The following is a 20,101-nucleotide window of genomic DNA, read 5'->3' as shown; positions in this document are numbered from 1 at the left end:
CAGCTCATATGGGATCATTTATAACCAGCCACAGTCACCTCAACCTTCTGTGGATTCACATCGTGCTATCAACTCCAATGATATATAAGTTATGCCGGTTTATATCACGGTCAAATATGGAGAATCTCAAGCCAACTCCTCGAGTCATCTTGAGACTTGGGGGCTACAATGGTATGGCTCGGCAGAATTAGCCGGTTTCAATGGATTCAAGAACTCTGGGTCATTGGAGGGAAGGTAACCCGGTTCCAGAGGCTACCGCTATATTGGTGAAAAATTTAAAGGCCGTCAAAAAATTTCCGGCTTAAAAAGGACTCCGGTTTAAAATCCGGTCCAAGAGACATCTCTCTCCCACAAAGCACTGACACTCTTAATATCTGGTTTAAAAACCGGTTCAAGGGAAATTTATTTACCGCAAGGTTTTGAAGCTCTAAAATCCGGTTCATATCCAGCTCAAGGTAAATTTATCTCTCTCAAAGTTTTGAAGCTTTCAAATCTAGTTTAAACTTCCGGTTCGAAAAGAATTAATCTCTCGCAAGTTCGAGTTCCCAGAAAGATTAAAAAGAACTTGCTGCCATGATGCGCAGTTCAAACGTAGGTATCATGCCTTACGGCTTATCTTATTATGGTCACTTGGGGGCTTCCTGCTCATCGGGCATATCTATCAGTACCCTCTTGATCGGCGCAATGCCAAAATTTATACGGTCACTTGGGGGCTTCCTGTTCAAACATAGGTCGTATTCGAACCAAAGAGAACATAGATGTCGATACCCTTTTGATTAGCAAACTGCTGAACCTACTTGGGGGCTTCTTGATCGTATCCGAATCATAGCTCAACCCCTTTGGGAATCGACGTGGATCATATTTGAATCAGCGTCATTAAACAACTCTCATGGTCACTTGGGGGCTTCCTGTTCAAACATAGGTCGTATTCGAACCAAAGAGAACATAGCTGTCGATACGCACTTGATCGACATCGCCAAAGCCACTGGGGGCTATATGATCGTATTCTAATCTTAGCTTAACCCCTTTGGAATGGTTTACTGATCGTATTCGAATCAGAAGCCTCAAAATTTTATCTATTTCTTCTACAGCTTCATACAATCGCAAGTATTTGAGTTGTCACAAATATCATATGTGCCGGCTCTTACAGAGTTGAGTCATTAACTTCACTTTCCGGGTCACATAAACCGGCGGTATCATTCAAAGGATCATAGGGATCTTGTGATCTACTTGTGTACAGGATAAGACTACATTTGGGTGATTACCCGCCCTGGCTTTTAACGTTAAGTCGCCAGGGCATATATTGTTTAAACTCTTTGCAGGATTTGCAGAAATATGACATATAAATGATTAAGTTAAAGCTCATTGCCAAAGTTGATGCTTCAAAATGATTATTCCTTCTGGATTTTTCTCAAAGGCTATAAGCCGCCGGGTTACAAAAATTCCGGCTTACAATGAATGCACATTAAGTCGTCATCGGCCAAGAGCCGCCAGGTATTTAAACTGGCTGGATTTTCATGATGATATTGAATGATTGAGGTTTTCATACCGGATTATATTATTCAAATCTTTAATAGCCAACATGGCTGGATTCTTATTATGGTTATCAATAGCCAATATTATGATGGAGGTCTTCAAAGCCGCTTCAGCGCAATGGCTATTATTTTATTAATGGATATGATTTATTCTACAATGGAAGGAATAGTCCCGAGTCGCTGCAAGCTTACAACCCAACACTTGGGGGCTACATTATTCAAATTAAGATTACATCAAATATGCAAGTCCCATGTCGCTGCAAGCATGCACCATGACACTTGGGGGCTAATGCAAAGTCATTTTTCTTCACCTCATTGAAGACCCGACTCATCACATCGTAATGAGCCGGCCCTTGGGGGCTACCAATTGCTCATGTCAACAATTCAAGGTACACAAGTCTTACTCCATTATATTGAAAGGTCCACTGCTGAGTTGGTAGAGTACAAAGCTCTTAACCTTATGGACGTGGGTTCAAGCCCCATGGTGAGGGTTATCATATGATATTATTTTCAATGAAGTATATATAAAGTCCCAGCTCAGTATTATCTTACTAAGCCGGCCCTTGGGGACTACATGTTGCTATTCAAGTCTACATGATCATATTTATGAAGTCCCTGCTCATTATTGCATAATGACCCGACCCTTGGGGGCTACACTGGTTGAAATTTTACGAGCATAAGGCAATTACAAGTCCCAGGTTGCTGCAAGCATGACAACCCGACACTTGGGGGCTACATATGTGGAATATTCAGTTTTATGACTAATGATTGAGATGAATAACCTGGATTTCTTCAAGGTTGCAACACTTATATTGAAGCAAGTCTTAAGTTATCACTATGTTCTCCCCTTAAGACTTGGGGGCTATAGGTATTATGCATATAAAGAGGGAACATCTTCAAAATTCTCAGCTTTGAGTAAATCAGGAAGATCAATTACATGACCCAATGTCAACAACAATTATGACTCGACATCATCAGTTTTTTATAAACCCGGAGATTTTGGAAATTATAACTCGGCAAGATCTATATCTTTAAGCCGGTTGAAAATCAGATGAATATATCAAGACCTATATTTTTTTAAGCCGACGCTTTGGAAGCTGACTCAAATGGATTATTTGTTATACAATATTTTCTTCTACAAGCAAATTGATTGTGAAGCTGGTCTATTGACCCGGATTTTCTAGAAGAAGGAACTGACAAGGACTTAAGGATGTTCAAGTGCCGGTTTGCAAGAATTCTTAACCCGGAGCACAACCTGTCAAATTTGTTCTTGTGTTTATTTTGTAGCATAAGTTTACCATGGATAAATCCAAGCTAAACTTGGGGGCTAATGTCGGGGATATACCCCGCGGTGTAACCCGGACGGAAGTATAACCCGGCCGGACATGGCAACTCACTAATGACCTGCCCTGGCTGGACGACACACTAAGTGACCCGCCCGATCCTGGCGACTTATGGGTGACCTGGCAAGCGGATCAGAGGAGCGACAAGACCCGGGGGCCCAGGAGGCTCAAGGCCCAGAAGGCCGGCTTACATTGTGATAGGTCGGCTTAAGAGGAAAGGCGTGAGGAATATCTCCCTTACAAGGAATCAAGACCCAGACTTGTATCTGGCTTGTAGTATAAGATAGGCTAGTCCTAATCCTATTTGGACTCCACATGTAACCCGCCCCTCTAACTTATATAAGGAGGGACAGGGCTCCCCAAAGAGGGAGAAGAAAGAAGAAACAATCTCGAGGGCTAAACACAAAGAGCCGGCTTACCGACGACTCCCACATGATCATAATGAGACCTAGACACAAACAACATGTAGGGTTATTACCGGATGATGATTCCTGGGGCCCGAAGCTGTCTAAATCCTTGTCTTGTGTGTTGCGTCTCTCGTCCCGATCAACCCCTCTCAAGCTACCACATAGATGCGTTGGCCTCGCGACTAAGTCCTCACGCTAAGGACATCTGCCGTGACAAATCCACGACACATACCGATCATGAAACGCTTAAATACTTAAAAGGTCAAACTAAGTTAAACAAGTGTCATGCCAAATGGAGTGATTTATTGAATCTTTCCCCTATGTGATCAAGTACATTAAGGGTAAGGAAAATGTAGTTGCGGATGCACTTTCACGCATATGCACGCTTGTCACTAAACTTGAGTTGAATGTTATTGGTTTTGAGCACATCAAAGACTTGTACGCTAATGATCCATCTTTTGCTATTCCTTATGCTAAGTGTTTGACGCATACTTCCTGGGAACAATATTATATCAAGGATGCTTATCTTATGAAAGCTATCAAACTATGCATTCCCGAGTCTTCTCTTTGTTTGCTACTTTTGCAAGAGGCTCATGGAGGCGGACTCATGGGACATTTTGGACGAGATAAGACATTCGCCACGGTCTCCAAGAACTACTTTTGGCCCAAGATGTTTCGAGGCATCTCACGCTTCACCACCCGATGCTCTACATGTCGCAAAACTAAGTCTGAAGCTCAAACTCATGGTCTTTACATGCCTCTTCCTATTCCTTATCAACCTTGGGAACACATTAGCATGGATTTTGTACTTGGTTTGCCTAGAACTCAAAATGGAAAGGATTCCGTGTTTGTTGTTGTGGACCGATTTTCTAAGATGGCACATTTCATTCCTTGCAAAAAGATAGACGATGCTTCACACATTGCAAATCTCTTTTGTAGGGAAATCTTGCGCCTCCGTGGAGTTCCAAAGACAATCGTCTCCGACCGTGACATCAAGTTCTTGAGCTACTTTTGGAAGACGCTATGCGCCAAGCTCGGAATCAGGCTCTTGTTCTCATCCGCATACCATCCTCAAACCGGTGGCCAAACAGAGGTGACGAACCGGACACTCTCTAACTCTACTTCATGTGTTGAGCAAGAAGAACATCAAGGAGTGGGAGGCATGTCTACCCATCGTACGCCTACAACCGTGCAAGACATTCGACTACCGGCAAGTCCTCCTTCGAGGTCGTCTACAGCTTCAACCCGTTGTCCCCTTTGGACATTCTACCTCTTCCTCTACAAGAACGCACCAACATGGATGCGGGTGCTCGAGAAAGATACATCAAGAAGATGCATGAGGATACAAGGAACACCATCGAGCGCCAAGTACAACGACAAGCGACCAAGCTCAACGTCAACAAGCAACCCATGATCTTCAACATAGGCGATCTCGTGTGGCTACACCTTCGGAAGGACAACTTCCCCAATGAACGTAAGTCCAAACTTCTCCCTCGAGCCGATGGACCCTTCAAGGTGCTAGCACGCTACAACAACAACGCTTACAAGATCGACCTACCAAGCGACAAGTACAACGTGAGCGACATCTTCAACGTCAAAGACCTCTCGCCTTACCATGGTGATGAAGATTTCGATCTGAGGTCGGATCTTTCCCAAGGGGGGGGGAGATGATGCGGAGCATCCCACGATCATCCCCATGGACGCATCTACATCCCCTACAACACCACTTGGACCTATGACTCGAGCACGTGCAAGAGCTCTTGAAACCGAGGTGACATCACTCCTCTCACAACTCCCTTTCGATTCACATGAGACATGGCTACTACCTCAAATGGAGACGCTATGCATACTCAGGTACCAAGGAGTTAACCATGGAGAAGCTAGGAAGCAAGGAGAACCGGAGGCGGAAGACATGCGTGAAGACGGAGAAGAGAAGCGCCAAGTCCCAGACTGGCCAGACGATCCGGACGGCGGCCCAGACGATCCGGATAGAGCCCGGACGATCCGGCTAATGCGCACCAAAGGCACCTGAAGGTCTCACCTGAAGCCGGATCATCCGGACGGTGTCCCGGATCATTCGGACCCTTCCCGGACATCCGGACCCCCAGCCGGACATCCCTGCACCGCCACCAGTCGTGCCTCCAGCTCATCCGGGCATCTACCCGGACCATCTGGACAAGCCCGAATAATCCGACTCCACCCCCGGATCATCCGACCAGCGCAGGCGCATGGTGGGCTAAGCCCATGTACCCCTTCGCCCCCCTAGCCTATATATAGGACTCCTCCTCCTCACTTCGAGACTTAGCATTGTGATAGCTCATTTTGAGATAGAGCACTGCTCATCCGTACCGGATCTAATCCACGTGAGGGACCGTGCCTCCTCGGAGAAGATCCATTCGGATTCAAGGCCTCCATCCGGAGAAGACAATCAAGGCCTCCTCATGGAGAAGAACGGTTACTCGTGTATCGTCCGTTGTTGACCTTGTATCTCGTGCTACTCGTGCTTCGATGATCTAGACCTTGTGTGATCGATCTCTTGTCGGTTGAGTGTTTCCCTCGTTCTTCCCCATGATTTCCTCGTGTTCTTCCGCACGTTCTTCGTCTTTCCCCGTAGGATCCCCTCCAAACGTGAAAGATCGGCCCCTAGGGTTCCGCCCTACATCAGGCGTTTTGTGAGAGATTTTAGCACCATTGATGCACCTCTCAATGAGCTTACAAAGAAGGATGTGCCTTTTGTTTGGGGTACCGCACAGGAAGAAGCCTTCACAGTGTTGAAAGATAAGTTGACACATGCTCCATTACTCCAACTTCCTGATTTTAATAAGACATTTGAGCTTGAATGTGATGCTAGTGGAATTGGATTAGGAGGTGTGTTATTACAAGATGGCAAACCTGTTGCATACTTTTCTGAAAAACTGAGTGGGCCTAGTCTGAATTATTCTACTTATCATAAAGAATTATATGCTCCTGTTCAGAATTTGGAAACATGGCAGCATTATTTATGGCCAAAGAATTTGTTATACATTCTGATCATGAATCTTTGAAACATATTAAAAGTCAAGCTAAACTGAATCGTGGACATGCTAAATGGGTTGAATTCATTGAGACTTTCCCTTATGTCATTAAACACAAGATGGGTAAAGAAAATGTTATTGCTGATGCATTGTCTTCTCGCTATACTATGCTTTCACAACTTGACTTCAAAATATTTGGTTTGGATACCTTCAAAGATCAATATGTGCATGATGCTGATTTTAAAGATCTACTGCATAATTGTAAGGATGGTTGAACATGGAACAAGTTCGTCGTTAATGATGGCTTTGTGTTCCGTGCCAACAAGTTATGCATTCCAGCTAGCTCCATTCGTCTTTTGTTGCAGAAGGCGCATGGAGGAGGATTAGTGGGACACTTTGGCGTGAAGAAGACGGAGGACGTACTTGCTACACATTTGTTTTGGCCAAAGATGAGACGGGATGTTGAGCACTTTGTTGCTCGCTGCACTACATGTCAAAAAGCTAAGTCACGACTCAATCCTCATGGTTTATATATGCCTTTGCCTGTACCTAGTGTTCCTTGGAAGGATATATCTATGGACTTTGTTTTAGGTTTACCTCGAACAAAGAAGGGGAGGGATAGCATATTTGTTGTCGTGGATAGATTCTCGAAAATGGCACACTTTATACCATGTCATAAAAGCGATGATGTCGTTAATGTTGTTGATTTGTTCTTTCATGAAATTATTTGCTTGAATGGTGTTCCCAATACTATTGTTTCAGATTGTGATACTAAATTTCTTAGCCACTTTTGGAGATGTTTATGGGCTAAGTTGGGGACTAAACTGCTTTTTAGTACTACTTGTCACCCCAAACTGATGAACAAACTGAAGTAGTCAATAGAATATTGTCTACTATACTTGCCTCATACTGATCAATTCAAGTGGTTAGTTTAAGGGGGTACATGGGGCTGACGCCGAAGGAGATAGGAATGAAGTAGGGCGGGCAGCTACCCAGAGATTGGAATGCCCTATCGACAGGGAATGCTGGTACCACCTACGGTGCTTGATAGTCTTCAATCCAGATGGTCTCGAGAGTACCTTGACCCATAGCATAGGGCTTGATGTGGCTTTGGGGCTTCCCAAAAGGTAATAGAATAGGTAGTTCAGGTACCATCATCAATATGTTGCTGCTATTGAATCCGGTTTTGAATCAAGCAGCAAGAGTCCGACCTCAGGGTCCACCATAGAAAGGCATTCCTCAGTCCCAGAATAGCATGCATACGGGAGCCATATTCCAATCATGTGAGCAGACTTCTTCGATAAGCAAGCAGCTGTTCGCGTAGGCCCGGATACAGAAGAAAGGGAGGGGAAGGTATAGAAATCTATCAAAAGAGCACCTTAACGGTGATGCCTGGAAGGAGTCCCTCTTATTTCAGTATATAGGACTTCTTGTCCGCGGGACCTAACTAACTACCCGATCGATGGAAAATAAGGGCAAGTCAATACCAGATCGCACTCAACAAAGTAAAACGGGATGAATTCAATCGCCAAGACCTGCCACTGGCTGATTCCATAAGCACAGAAAGAAGGGTTTACGAATAAAAAAAAGCTGCTCATTAGGGTCTCTTTTCATATCCGGCTATGTGAAAACCCACGTACTCTTCTCTGAAACAGCCTACCTACCTTTTGCTTTTTCAGATAAGTAAATAAGCGGACCTCCTTTCCGGAGATCAAGTTTCTACTGGACTAACCACGGGTCTTGATCACAAAGTTCTAAGGTCAATTCTCTAATGAGAACAGACTCTGTCCACAAGGGCCATCAAGCCAACTATATGGAAGGACCCAGTCCCACATTCCCGCTCGTGTTCCGTTTTCCTTGTGGTTCCCGTAGTCGAAGCAGCTTAAAGAAGGTCAGGTTTGGAACTCGTGAGGGATGTTTCGTTGCATGTGGATCTTCCGCGCCTACTTTGTCCTAAATTTGGTCACCCATGCACTTTTCTAGTTAGGGCTCGACTGGGTCCTTTGATAATATAGGTAAGTCGGGCTTCTTTTTAAGCAATATCATGACTAGAATCTTGAGAGGATGACTACGTCCTTGAAGCTACAAAGTCCAACGAATGTTGAATCGACGCATGACGAAAACAAGGAAAAAGAAAAGGTGACTTCCGTTGACCAAGGAAATCGAAATGTATGTGCCGGTAGAACAAAGATACCATTAGGTGATAAATTGATGCTGCCTGCACGCACAGATTCAGGAGATGACAATTTTAGCTTCAATATGAGATGCCAATGATGCATTCAAAAAGGAATGAGTGCTGCCCGAGTCGACCAAGAAAAGAGGGTAACATCCAAATTATGGACTACTGAGCAAGCTAACTGAATGGAACGGAGTGCAGGAGATTTCTGATTAGCTTCAGCGGAGAGGACCCTTAGATCCGAAGCAGAGTCATCATGGTCCTGTAACATAGAATAGCCTGCAGCAGTACTCCGCGATAATTCCGCCATTTCCTGAACAACATGGAGTTGAACAGTAGCTTTACACTGACAATCCTTCGCCCAGCGCTCACCACAACCAATCCAGAGAACCTTCGCGCGCCGATAAGCCTTCAGTCTATCATAAGAAGAATACTTGAAACTTACACTTAGACACTTGAGTAACCAATCAAATCGTACATCTTGTGGCATGCTCACCAATATTGACGTAAAGTGAGGTGATCAGGGTTGATGCTGTGATGCGAAGGGAAGGGGCCACTCAATTCAATTCAATGTCGTAATCCGACCTGGCTTCTCCTGTCCGCACTTGGGACAGATTGATACTCGTTTTTTGCTGGATTTGAACTTGCTTAAAAAGAAAGGACTCAGCTTCCGCAAAAGTGATCGATGGAGAAGCTCAAAAGTCTCAATCCACCACTAGCTATCATTCAAGTTTGCACTTTTCGAGCTCATCCTTACCTTTGCGCTTTAGCTGCTTGTTCCCACTAACCCATTTCATTTTCTTAGCTGGATCCTTCATAAAGTATCTCTTATCGCTTGTCCAGAGCCTGGATGTCAACCTTAGCCAGAGCCTGTATCTCATCAGTCTCCATCTGAGCCTCAATCGTGAACTGAAGATGACGCGCGGTCAGCGAGGAATGAATTCGAAAACCCGTACTTGGAGCATTATTGCACTTGGGATAAAGTAGATGTCGAAACAGCTTCTTCTTCAAGTTCGCTATCGTGAGGGATGTCTATGATAATATGCTCACTGCATATGAGTTAGTTCATTCCATGAGGTCGAGGAAAGGTTGAAACCATTTTAGAGCTAGGCGGGGTCTCTCAGATGCAGACTAACCCATTTCGACGTGAAGCATCGCATCGGCTTGTGATCCTAAATCTAGTGATTGATTATTGACTTGTCAAGGGCAGGTTGGTGTCTTAATGTGGAGGAATTCCGTACCTAAGATAAGAAGTTTCATTTCATGCCTACCGTAGTCCCTATTTTATTGGGCATAGTCCCCCTTACCTACTCCCGAGAGTAGAAAATCAACATTTATGTCGTTCTTAATAAGAAAGAGATGCTCGGGTAGCAAAGTTGCCTACCATTAGGTATTGTTTGAGCCCGTAACTTCCATTAGGAGAGGCATCCTCGCTCAGTTTCAACTGGTGGTTACTTAAGTTTCTTTTCTCTGCCGGATTGCGTTTCAAATTCAGACTTGTCTTTGTTAAACAACGCTTTCGGGTTGCCTAGACCAGAGAATTCAAGAAATAGAGACGCGCATTGCCTAATTGGTAGTTTATTTCCCACCATAGCTTTACTCAAGTGGAAATCCTTTGAATCGAACAAAAAGTTCGTAACCGCTAGGCTGCATCGTCCCCTTCAACCAGAATCATCTAGATTACAGATTTCATAACTGCATTTTGCAAGAAGAGAGTGCCTCCCATTCTCTGGAGTAACGATAATAATAACACTCCACGTCGCCTTCAGGCTTGGATCCATGCCTTGCATCTTCTTCTTTCTCAGAAAAGAACTCAGATCGTTCAGATTCTTTGCCAGGAGAGTCCCCGGCTTTCGAGCCCTACTCGTGGGAGTTGCTTTATCCATCATTGCTATTGGCATCTTGGCGTTAAACAATTCGTTTATATAAACACTTTTGACATAGCAGAATCCTTCTCAGGTTGATTTGTGTGCCACTCGTCATCAGACAGTGAAACGTCCGGTCTAGCCCTTAGCTGAGGGATCTTCACTCCTGTCCTGCCATCCATATCCGTGCCCACCCGAACCATGGGAAAGAAAGTTTGTCAGAAATTACTTGTACTTGAGGGCAATGATAAAGTGAAGAAAATTATAGAAACAATGAAATGAAGCTATGGCTCGAACTATTGGAGAAGCCACCATAGAATATATCCATGAGCTTCTCAAGCACTTCTTCTTCCAATTACTTTGTGACGATTTCAAGGAAAAGTGAATGATTTCAATCAAGAAAAGAATCATATGCTCGATCCGTCGTAACAAGAGGGATAAGAAAGTCTCAACTCCAACCGCGGGAGCATTTACTATTTGGAAGTGTGCGAACGTAGCTGGTGGATCGGGGAAACAGGAAATCCTTGTGGTAATGCCGTGGGAATAGGAGTTGTTAGAGCGAGGTATTGCAATGAAACAGATTGTTCAATAGATTTCTTCATTGCTAAGGGTAAATGGCATTTTCATGGTCAAAATTCCAGAGAGGAGTTCCGAGCTTCAAGGATGCCGGATCGCACCATTCATAAGAGAAACCCTTGGGTGCCCGATGAGGCACAAAACAGATAACCAGACTGTGCCCTGGGCAAGGAAATAACCATGGCAAGCCACGAAAGGAATGAATAAGCTCCCTCCGGGCTCTCCCTTCGGAGTTTCACGCCAGTGGAACTCACAAAAGCAGCGCAGCTAATGAATCAATGAATCCGTGGGCAAATCGTTGTGTCCATACATTTGATGTGCCTTTTGAAAGTCGCATTTGTTTTCAACAATCGGAAATGGGAATATTCCATTCCATGGCATAGTTCTCAATGTTAGTAAACGGAGTGCGTTATCAACTCAATAATAAATCTCCCCTACACCGTAACCGGATTACATTCATTCAAGTTGGCAATCCCCTGATCTTTGCTTCCGGTGTGCGATCCGAATTGACATATAATGACCGTAGTTAGCAGGCAATGGCCAAGGTCAGTGCATCTCGAACTAGTGGGTCACTATATCTAAACTATCTAATACAACTATGGAATGCGCTTTGAATTGCACTTCTGCTCGTAACCACTACGAACCGGAAAGGAAGGAAGCAGCTTTAGAGGAGGGATGCCGTCAAACAAAGGATTTTTTATATGCTAAAGATACCGGTTCAATATGTCATTTCCGAAACCGAGGACCACACCGCTGGGAGGACAACTCAAGCACCAAAGACAAAGGTATCGCTCGTAAAAGTGATTTTCATCGTAGTACTCGCTCTAGCGTTAGGTTCAATGCAGCGTGTAAATACCTCTAGCCCTAGGGAAGGGGGCGTGCCGTTCCCAATGGTGGAATTGCTTCTTGTCTGCTTTGCCGAGGAGAGCGCTCGCTACCCGATCCCCCTAAGCTAATGTAGTTCCCAGGTTGCCTACTAGATACCGTTTATGGCTATATCCGTGTAGGAAACCGAGGAAAGAGATAATTGATAGTTGCAAAACCACGTAAAATAAATGAGATTGAACATATTTCAATTCAACAAATTCTGATTGTTTCATTATCAAATGCAAGGGATGTGGGACCAGGTTCTATTATTGCAGTTAAGCGGTGTAGGAGCCGTGCCGTTCCTGTGTATTAGCTCGTTGTTAGCAGCCTCGAAGGGCGTAAAGGGCGTAAAGGAAGTAGTTAATAAGAAAATGTGGGAAGAATGCTTGCCTCATACTGAATTTTCTTATAATCGTTCGTTGCATTCAACTACTAAGATGTGCCCTTTTGAAATTGTGTATGGTTTCCTACCTCGTGCACCTATTGACATGTTACCTCTTCCATCTTCGGAGAAGGTTAATTTTGATGCTAAACAACATGCTGAATTGATTTTAAAAATGCATGAGTTCACTAAGGAAAACATTGAGCGTATGAATGCTAAATATAAACTTGCTGGAGATAAGGGTAGAAAACATCTTGTGTTTGCACCTGGAGATCTTGTTTGGTTACATTTGCGTAAGGATAGATTTCCTGACTTGCACAAATCAAAGTTAGTGCCACGTGTTGATGGTCCTTTTAAGGTGTTGAAGAAAATAAATGATAGTGCATATAAACTTGAGCTGCCTGCAGATTTTGGGGTTAGTCCCACATTTAACATTGCAGATTTGAAGCCTTATTTGGGTGAGGAAGATGAGCATATATAAACCATGAGGATTGAGTCGTGACTTAGCTTTTTGACATGTAGTGCAGCGAGCAACAAAGTGCTCAACATCCGGTCTCATCTTTGGCCAAAAGAAATGTGTAGCGACTACGTCCTCCGTCTTCTTCACACCAAAGTGTCCCATTAGTCCTCCTCCATGCGCCTCCTGCAACAACAAAAGACAAACGGAGCTAGCTGGAATGCATAGCTTGTTAGCACGGAACACAAATCCATCATTAACGACGAACTTGTTCCATGTTCTTCCTTCCTTACAATTCTGCAATACATCTTTAAAATCAACATCATGCACATATTGATCTTTGATGGTCTCCAAACCAAATATTTTGAAGTCAAGTTGTGAAAGCATAGTATAGCGAAGTGACAATGCATCAACAATAACATTTTCTTTACCCTTCTTGTGTTTAATGACATAAGGGAAAGTCTCAATGAATTCAACCCATTTAGCATGTCTACGATTCAGTTTAGCTTGACTTTTAATATGTTTCAAAGATTCATGATCAAAATGTATAACAAATTCTTTGGGCCATAAATAATGTTGCCATGTTTCTAAAGTCCGAACAAGAGCATATAATTCTTTATCATAAGTAGAATAATTCAGAATAGGCCCACTCAATTTTCCAAAAAATATGCAACAGGTTTGCCATCTTGTAATAACACACCTCATAATCCAATTCCACTAGCATCACATTCAAGCTCAAATGTCTTACTAAAATCAGGAAGTTGGAGTGAAGGAGCATGTGTCAACTTATCTTTCAACACCGTGAAGGCTTCTTCCTCTGCGGTACCCGAAACAAAAGTCACATCCTTCTTTGTAAGCTCATTGAGAGGTGCAGCAATGGTGCTGAAATCTCTCACAAAACGCCTATAGAATCCAGCAAGGCCAAGAAAACTCCTCACTTGTGTGACCGTTTTGGGCTGCGGCCAACTCTCAATAGCTTTAATCTTGGCTTTATCAACTTCAACTCCCTGTGGAGTAACAACATAGTCGAGGAAATGCACTAGGTCGGTGCAAAAGGTGCACATCCCAAGGTTACCAAACAAACGTGCATCACATGGAGCAATAAAAACAGCACGTAAATGTTCCAAATGTTCCTCCAAAGATCTGCTATAAATCAATATGTCATCAAAGTAAACTACCACAAATCGTCCAATGAAAGCACGTAAAACTCCGTTCATTAGTCTCATGAAAGTACTAGGTGCATTAGTTAACCCAAAAGGCATGACTAACCACTCATATAATGCAAACTTAGTTTTAAATGTTGTTTTCCATTCATCCCCCAATTTCATACGAATTTGATGGTATCTACTACGCAAATCAACTTTGGAGAATATTGTAGAGCCACTCAATTCATCAAGCATATCATATAGCCTAGGAATAGGATGACGATAACGAATAGTAATATTATTATTGGCTCTACAATCAACAGACATACGCGATGTACCATCCTTTTTCAGCACTAGAATAATAGGAACAACACAAGGACTAAGGGATTCGCGTATGTAACATTTGTCGAGCAGCTCCTGCACTTGACGCATAATCTCCATCATCTCCTCTTGATTGGTACGGTATGGCGCACGGTTTGGCAGTGAAGCACCGGGAATTAAGTCAATTTGATGCTCAATCCCTCGAATAGGCTGTAATCCCGGTGGCATGTCTTGTGTAAAGACGTCAGCGAACTCGTGCAAAATGTTAGTGACAGTAGGAGGCAAAGAGGAAGGCACGTCCTCGAATGAAATTAATGCCTCTTTGCACACAAAAGCATAGCAAATAGATTTGCTGAAATCTAGCTCATCAATGTCAGATTTGGTAGCAAATAAACATGCACTTTTTAATTTAATCTCAGAAGCAACACTAGATGGTTTATTATTAGGCTTCATTTGTTGCTCAAATTCTTTTGCCACAATCTGATTTTCACTCTTATTCTTGTCCTTTTTGCTTTATTAGCTCTATTAATATCATCTTTCAGAATGGAATCAGGAGTCATAGGAAGCAAAGTAATATTTTTATCCTTATGAACAAGAGTATACTGATTGTTTCTACCATGGTGCACATAATTTTTATCAAATTGCCATGGTCGACCAAGTAATAAGGAACATGCTTGCATAGGTACCACATCACAATCAACATAATCAGCATATGTAGAGATACTAAAATGCACACGAACAATACGTGTTACCTTAACCTTGCCGTTGTTGTTGAACCATTGGATGTAGTAAGGATGTCGATGTGGTCTTGTGGTGAGAGATAGCTTCTCCACCATCTCCATGCTAGCCAAGTTATTGCAACTCCCTCCATCTATGATGACGCGCACATAACGTTCCTTCACAATTCCCATTGTATGGAACAAATTATGCCTCTGATTTTGCTCAACTTGTGTAACCTGCACACTCAAAACACGTTGAGCAACTAATCGTTCATACCTGTCAGCATCTTCAGGAGCCATGTATTCCGTCTCATGATCAGAATCATCTCCACCGTGTTCTTCACTTGTAATAAGGGTCAAAGTCTCCTCATCATAGTCACTAGCAAACTCATACCCACCATCCTCAGTAGCAATCATCACACGCTGAGATTTGCATTCTCGCGCATAATGTCCTCTTCCCTTCCAACAACGACAAATAATATCACTTGTGTGCCCAATTGATGCCATGGAAGAAGAAGAGCTCTGTGCAGGCCCGGCAGGTGCGTTATTGGCAGATAGTGGTGGTTGTGCCTGCTTTCTTGTATCACGGTTGGAGGTGACACCTGATGGAGGAGTTGGTGCAGTGGAAGTAGAAGATGCACGCGGTGTCCATGATGAAGGTCGACCTGTAGAAAAGTTAGTTCGCGCCAATGCTTGTCAATCCTGCACTTCACGTTCAGCTTTACTAGCAAGATGGAATAAACGAGTAATATTAGTATACTCTTTATACTCTAGAATGGCCTGAATCTCTCTATTTGAACCACCCATAAAACGTGCAAGCATAGCTTCATTCTCCTCAACAATACCACATCTAATCATGCCAGTTTGTAATTCCTGATAATATTCTTCTACAGATTTTTTCCCTTGTCTCAAACACTGCAGTTTTAGAAGTAATTCACGTTGATAATATGGTGGAACCCAACGAGTATGCATAGCAGTTTTCAAAGGAGCCCAAGTAGATGGAATAGGATATAATCTACAATGTTCAGACCACCATACACAAGCAAAACTAGTGAAAGCACAAACAACAGCAACAACCCGTCTCTCCTCGGGATATTGTAAAGATGTAAAATGTTGTTCAGTTTCTAACTCGCAAGTAAGATATACACTAGGAATGTATCTACCCTCAAACGGTGGAATATTCAATTTCAGTTTAGGAACATGGTCATGATCTCGTACCTGTGGTGGTGGTGCAGGCCTACCGTTGTGAATATATACCTGAGGTCGACCTGCTGGTGGTGGTGCTGGTGGCTGCACGTAGTTCTGATTTTGATCAACCTCATCCTCGTAATAGTCCTCCACCTCTACAGTAGCAGGAGGAACTACAGAAGCACCAACAGCAGTAGCAGCGGCACAAGAATTTTGTCCTGGCTCAATAGGAACAAGCTGTGCTCGCCCTACTGTATCGCGGCCTAGAACTAGTTGTGGGAGACGTTTGAGTAATTCATCGAACTTGGCGTCCAACTTGGTGTCAGTTGTCTTCTCAATGTCATCCATCCTCTCCACTGCCTTTCCAAAGCTGGCCATCACGTCTTCCACCCGTTGACCCAACATTTGATGAATCTTATCATGAAGCTCCTTGTTCGTCATGTTCTCCCAGTCAATCTCGTCGGCTTGTGTTCCTGCCATAGTTAGTAGCAACAGAAACAGACAAGAATATGATCCTACAGACTACTAGAATATGGTGGTGGTGGGGTGTCACAAATCCATCAAGCGAATCTCAAATTCTTACCAGCTCTTACCCAGCAGCAGGTGGTGATCGGCAACCGTTGTAGTCAAAACTCTCAAAGCTTGGATAGAGCGATTACCAGGGAGAGTCAAACGCACGACGTAGATATATGTGGAGCTGGGAAGGCTTATAATGTGGTAGCAAAAAGGGTCAGCAATAATCAATTGAGAGATGCAAAGTTGAATAAATGCTCAACGACGGTACTGTGCTGGTCCTAGGCTAGACCGTGTTAGAGACGCGAGCCTAGAACACTAAAAAATCACGGCGCGGCACGTAATCAAGGGAGGAGCACACTTTGATTTTTTTTCTCTTTTTTTCACTTTTTTCACTTTTTCCTCTCTTTTTTGCTCCGCAACAATTTTTTTCCGAAAAAGTCTACAAATGGCCTAAAAACTGCCTAGCCAGAATTTTCCATACTTAGTTTTTTTTAAACTGGAACTATTTTTCTTGTATGGGTAGCGCGGAAGTTGGGGAATCCAACTTTGATGAGGACATCAATACCATTGTTACACCCACAGCCCCTGCTGCTATACATACTGGACCAATTACTAGAGCTCGCGCACGCCAACTAAATTACCAGGTACTTTAGTTTCTTGGTAATGATTCTAATGTTCATGAGAATATGATGCTGCCTAAATTGGATACATTTGTTTTGCTTAAAAATGAAGGGCCTAGCTTGGAGAAGGATGAACATTGGAGCAAGAACAAGCATGGAGATGATGGCATGCGCAAGGGGAATAAGAACAGAGTTACAAGTGATGATTTCAGGGCTTTGAAGCCACCATAATGAGTGCATGAAGCCTTGGACAAAATATACAAGATACCACTTCATAAATTTCGTCCAGATGCTATTCTAGGTGCCGCGTCACCTTTTTATTGGGCCAGGCCCATGTAATTTCTAAATACATAAGTATAGGCTATTTTTAGAGTCCGTATGTGTGGGGAAACAAGAGATAGGGTTGATTTCGGACCCCTCCACCAAGGGCCACGAAATTCCCCCCTCTTCCTCCATATATACAGCCCTTAGGGCACCGTTTAGACTTCGGGGTTTTGTTTAGATTAAAGTTCGCCATAGCTACAACTTCGCATACTTCGTTTGTGTTCAACGACCAGACAAAGGCGTCACAGAACCCCACCTTGCTCAATAAAGCTTTCCTCTTATATTCGCAATATCCAGATTGCAATCTTAGTTTCTTGCTTGTTCTTTGTTTGCCTGCAGGAAACAGACCTTCGTGGTCAGGTTGATCGTGCTCCGGCATGGTCAATAACCTCTCGGAGTTGGTTTAGCGATTGCTAAGGCGCGACGTCCTCGCATGTTCGTAGTCGGATCATCAAAGTCGACTTCCTCCAAAACGATAGCCACCATCTCATTGAAAGACGGGACACCTTTGCCTCTATCAGACTTGTTCACGACTCGTAGTACCGCGTGCTCTGGAACTCAAAGATAAAGGAACAAATACTGGACTCGGACTAGGACTGGTGGCGGAGATGAATCTGGTGGAACTCGCACTGGTGATGGTATATGACGGTGGTATATGTGGACTCGGATTGGTTGTGGTATATGAACTCGGATTTGTGGTGGTATATGGACTCGAATCAGTGATGGTATATGGACTCGGTTTGGTGGTGGTATATGGACTTGTATCGGTGGTGGTATATGGACTCGGATTGGTGGTGATATATGGACTCTGATCGGTGGTGGTATATGGACTCACAGAAGTAGCAGATAAGCGGTGATGGTATATGGCAGGGCGATGATGATGGTGCTGCGGCGGAGTGACGACTTGTGAACAGAACTCAATACTCTAAGAACTAGACCTAAGATCAGCAACTTGACACGACGAGCAATCGCAAATTCAACAACGCAAATACAGAAAATATTATGCATTGGCTCAGACCGGTTCGGATATGATGAACTAACCCTAATTTTTTTGTGGCTTTTTCGCGGACTATAGATATGAAGAACAGACTCGATCTAAACTACAAAATACTATATAATCTCACCGAGCAACCTGGATATCTGATACCACTTGATATAGGCAAAGGAGTCCCGTCTTTCGATGAGATGGTGGCTGAGGGAGTTCCGGACTAGGGGGTGTCCGGATAGCCGAACTATCATCATCGGCCGGACTCCAAGACTATGAAGATACAAGATTGAAGACTCCGTCCCGTGTCCGGATGGGACTTTCCTTGGCGTGGAAGGCAAGCTTGGCGATACGGATATGTAGATCTCCTACCATTGTAACCGACTCTGTGTAACCCTAGCCCTCTTCGATGTCTATATAAACCGGATGGCTTTAGTCCTTAGGACGAACAACAATCATACGATAGGCTAGCTTCTATGGTTTAGCCTCCATGATCTCGTGGTAGATCCACTCTTTTAACACACATCATCAATATTAATCAAGAAGGACGTGGGGTTTTACCTCCATCAAGAGGGCCCGAACCTGGGTAAAACATCATGTCCCTTGTCTCCTGTTACCATCCGCCTAGACGCACAGTTCGGGACCCCCTACCCGAGATCCGCCGGTTTTGACACCAACATTGGTGCTTTCATTGAGAGTTCCTCTGTGTCGTCACTTATAGGCTCGATGGCTCCTTCGACCATCATCAATGACGCAGTCCAGGGTGAGACCTTTCTCCCCAGACAGATCTTCGTATTCGGCGGCTTCGCACTGCGGGCCAACTCGCTTGGCCATCTGGAGCAGATCGAAAGCTACGCCCCTGGCCGTCAGGTCAGGTTTGGAAGTTTGAACTTCACGGCTGACATCCACGGGGACTTGATCCTCGATGGATTCGAGCCACAGCCGAGCGTGCCGCACTGTCACGGCGGGCATGATTTAGCTCTGCAGCCGGACAGTACCCTGGAGGCCGCACTCGAACTCGCTCTGATCTTCAATTCGGAGCCGGCTGCGCAGATCGAGGACGGATGGCCAGACACCGCCTCGGGGGCTGCAACCTCTACGGCGATAGAGCCGAACACTGACCTTGTCCCTCATAAAGCTCGTGACTCCAAGGTGCCGGACTCCTTGTCGGACTCCGAACCTCCCGCGCCCCCTCCGATCGAATCCAATTGGGCGCCGATCATGGAGTTCACCACAGCGGACATCTTTCAACACTCACCTTTCGGCGACATCCTGAGTTCGCTAAAGTATCTCTCGTTATCAGGAGAGCCCTGGCCGGACTGCGGCCAGGATGGTTGGGATGCAGATGACGAAGAAATTCAAAGCCCACCCACCACCCACTTGGTAGCCGCTGTCGACGATCTAACTGACATGCTAAACTATGACTCCGAAGACATCGACGGTATGGACGACGATGCCGGAGACGACCAAAAACCAGCGCCCATCGGGCACGGGAAAGCCACCCCAACTCATGACGTATACATGGTGGATACACCAAAAGGAAGCGATAATGAGGAAAAACGGGACGTGGCGATGGACAACTCCCCCAACAAACAACCAAAGCAGCGACGCAAGCGCCGCCCGAAGACCGTCATCGATAAAAACGGCACCCATACGGACCT

The sequence above is a fragment of the Triticum aestivum genome, chromosome 2B (genome assembly GCF_018294505.1).
Source record: "Triticum aestivum cultivar Chinese Spring chromosome 2B, IWGSC CS RefSeq v2.1, whole genome shotgun sequence".
Taxonomy (NCBI): Eukaryota; Viridiplantae; Streptophyta; class Magnoliopsida; order Poales; family Poaceae; genus Triticum; species Triticum aestivum.
Note: the sequence above shows the minus strand (reverse complement) of the source record.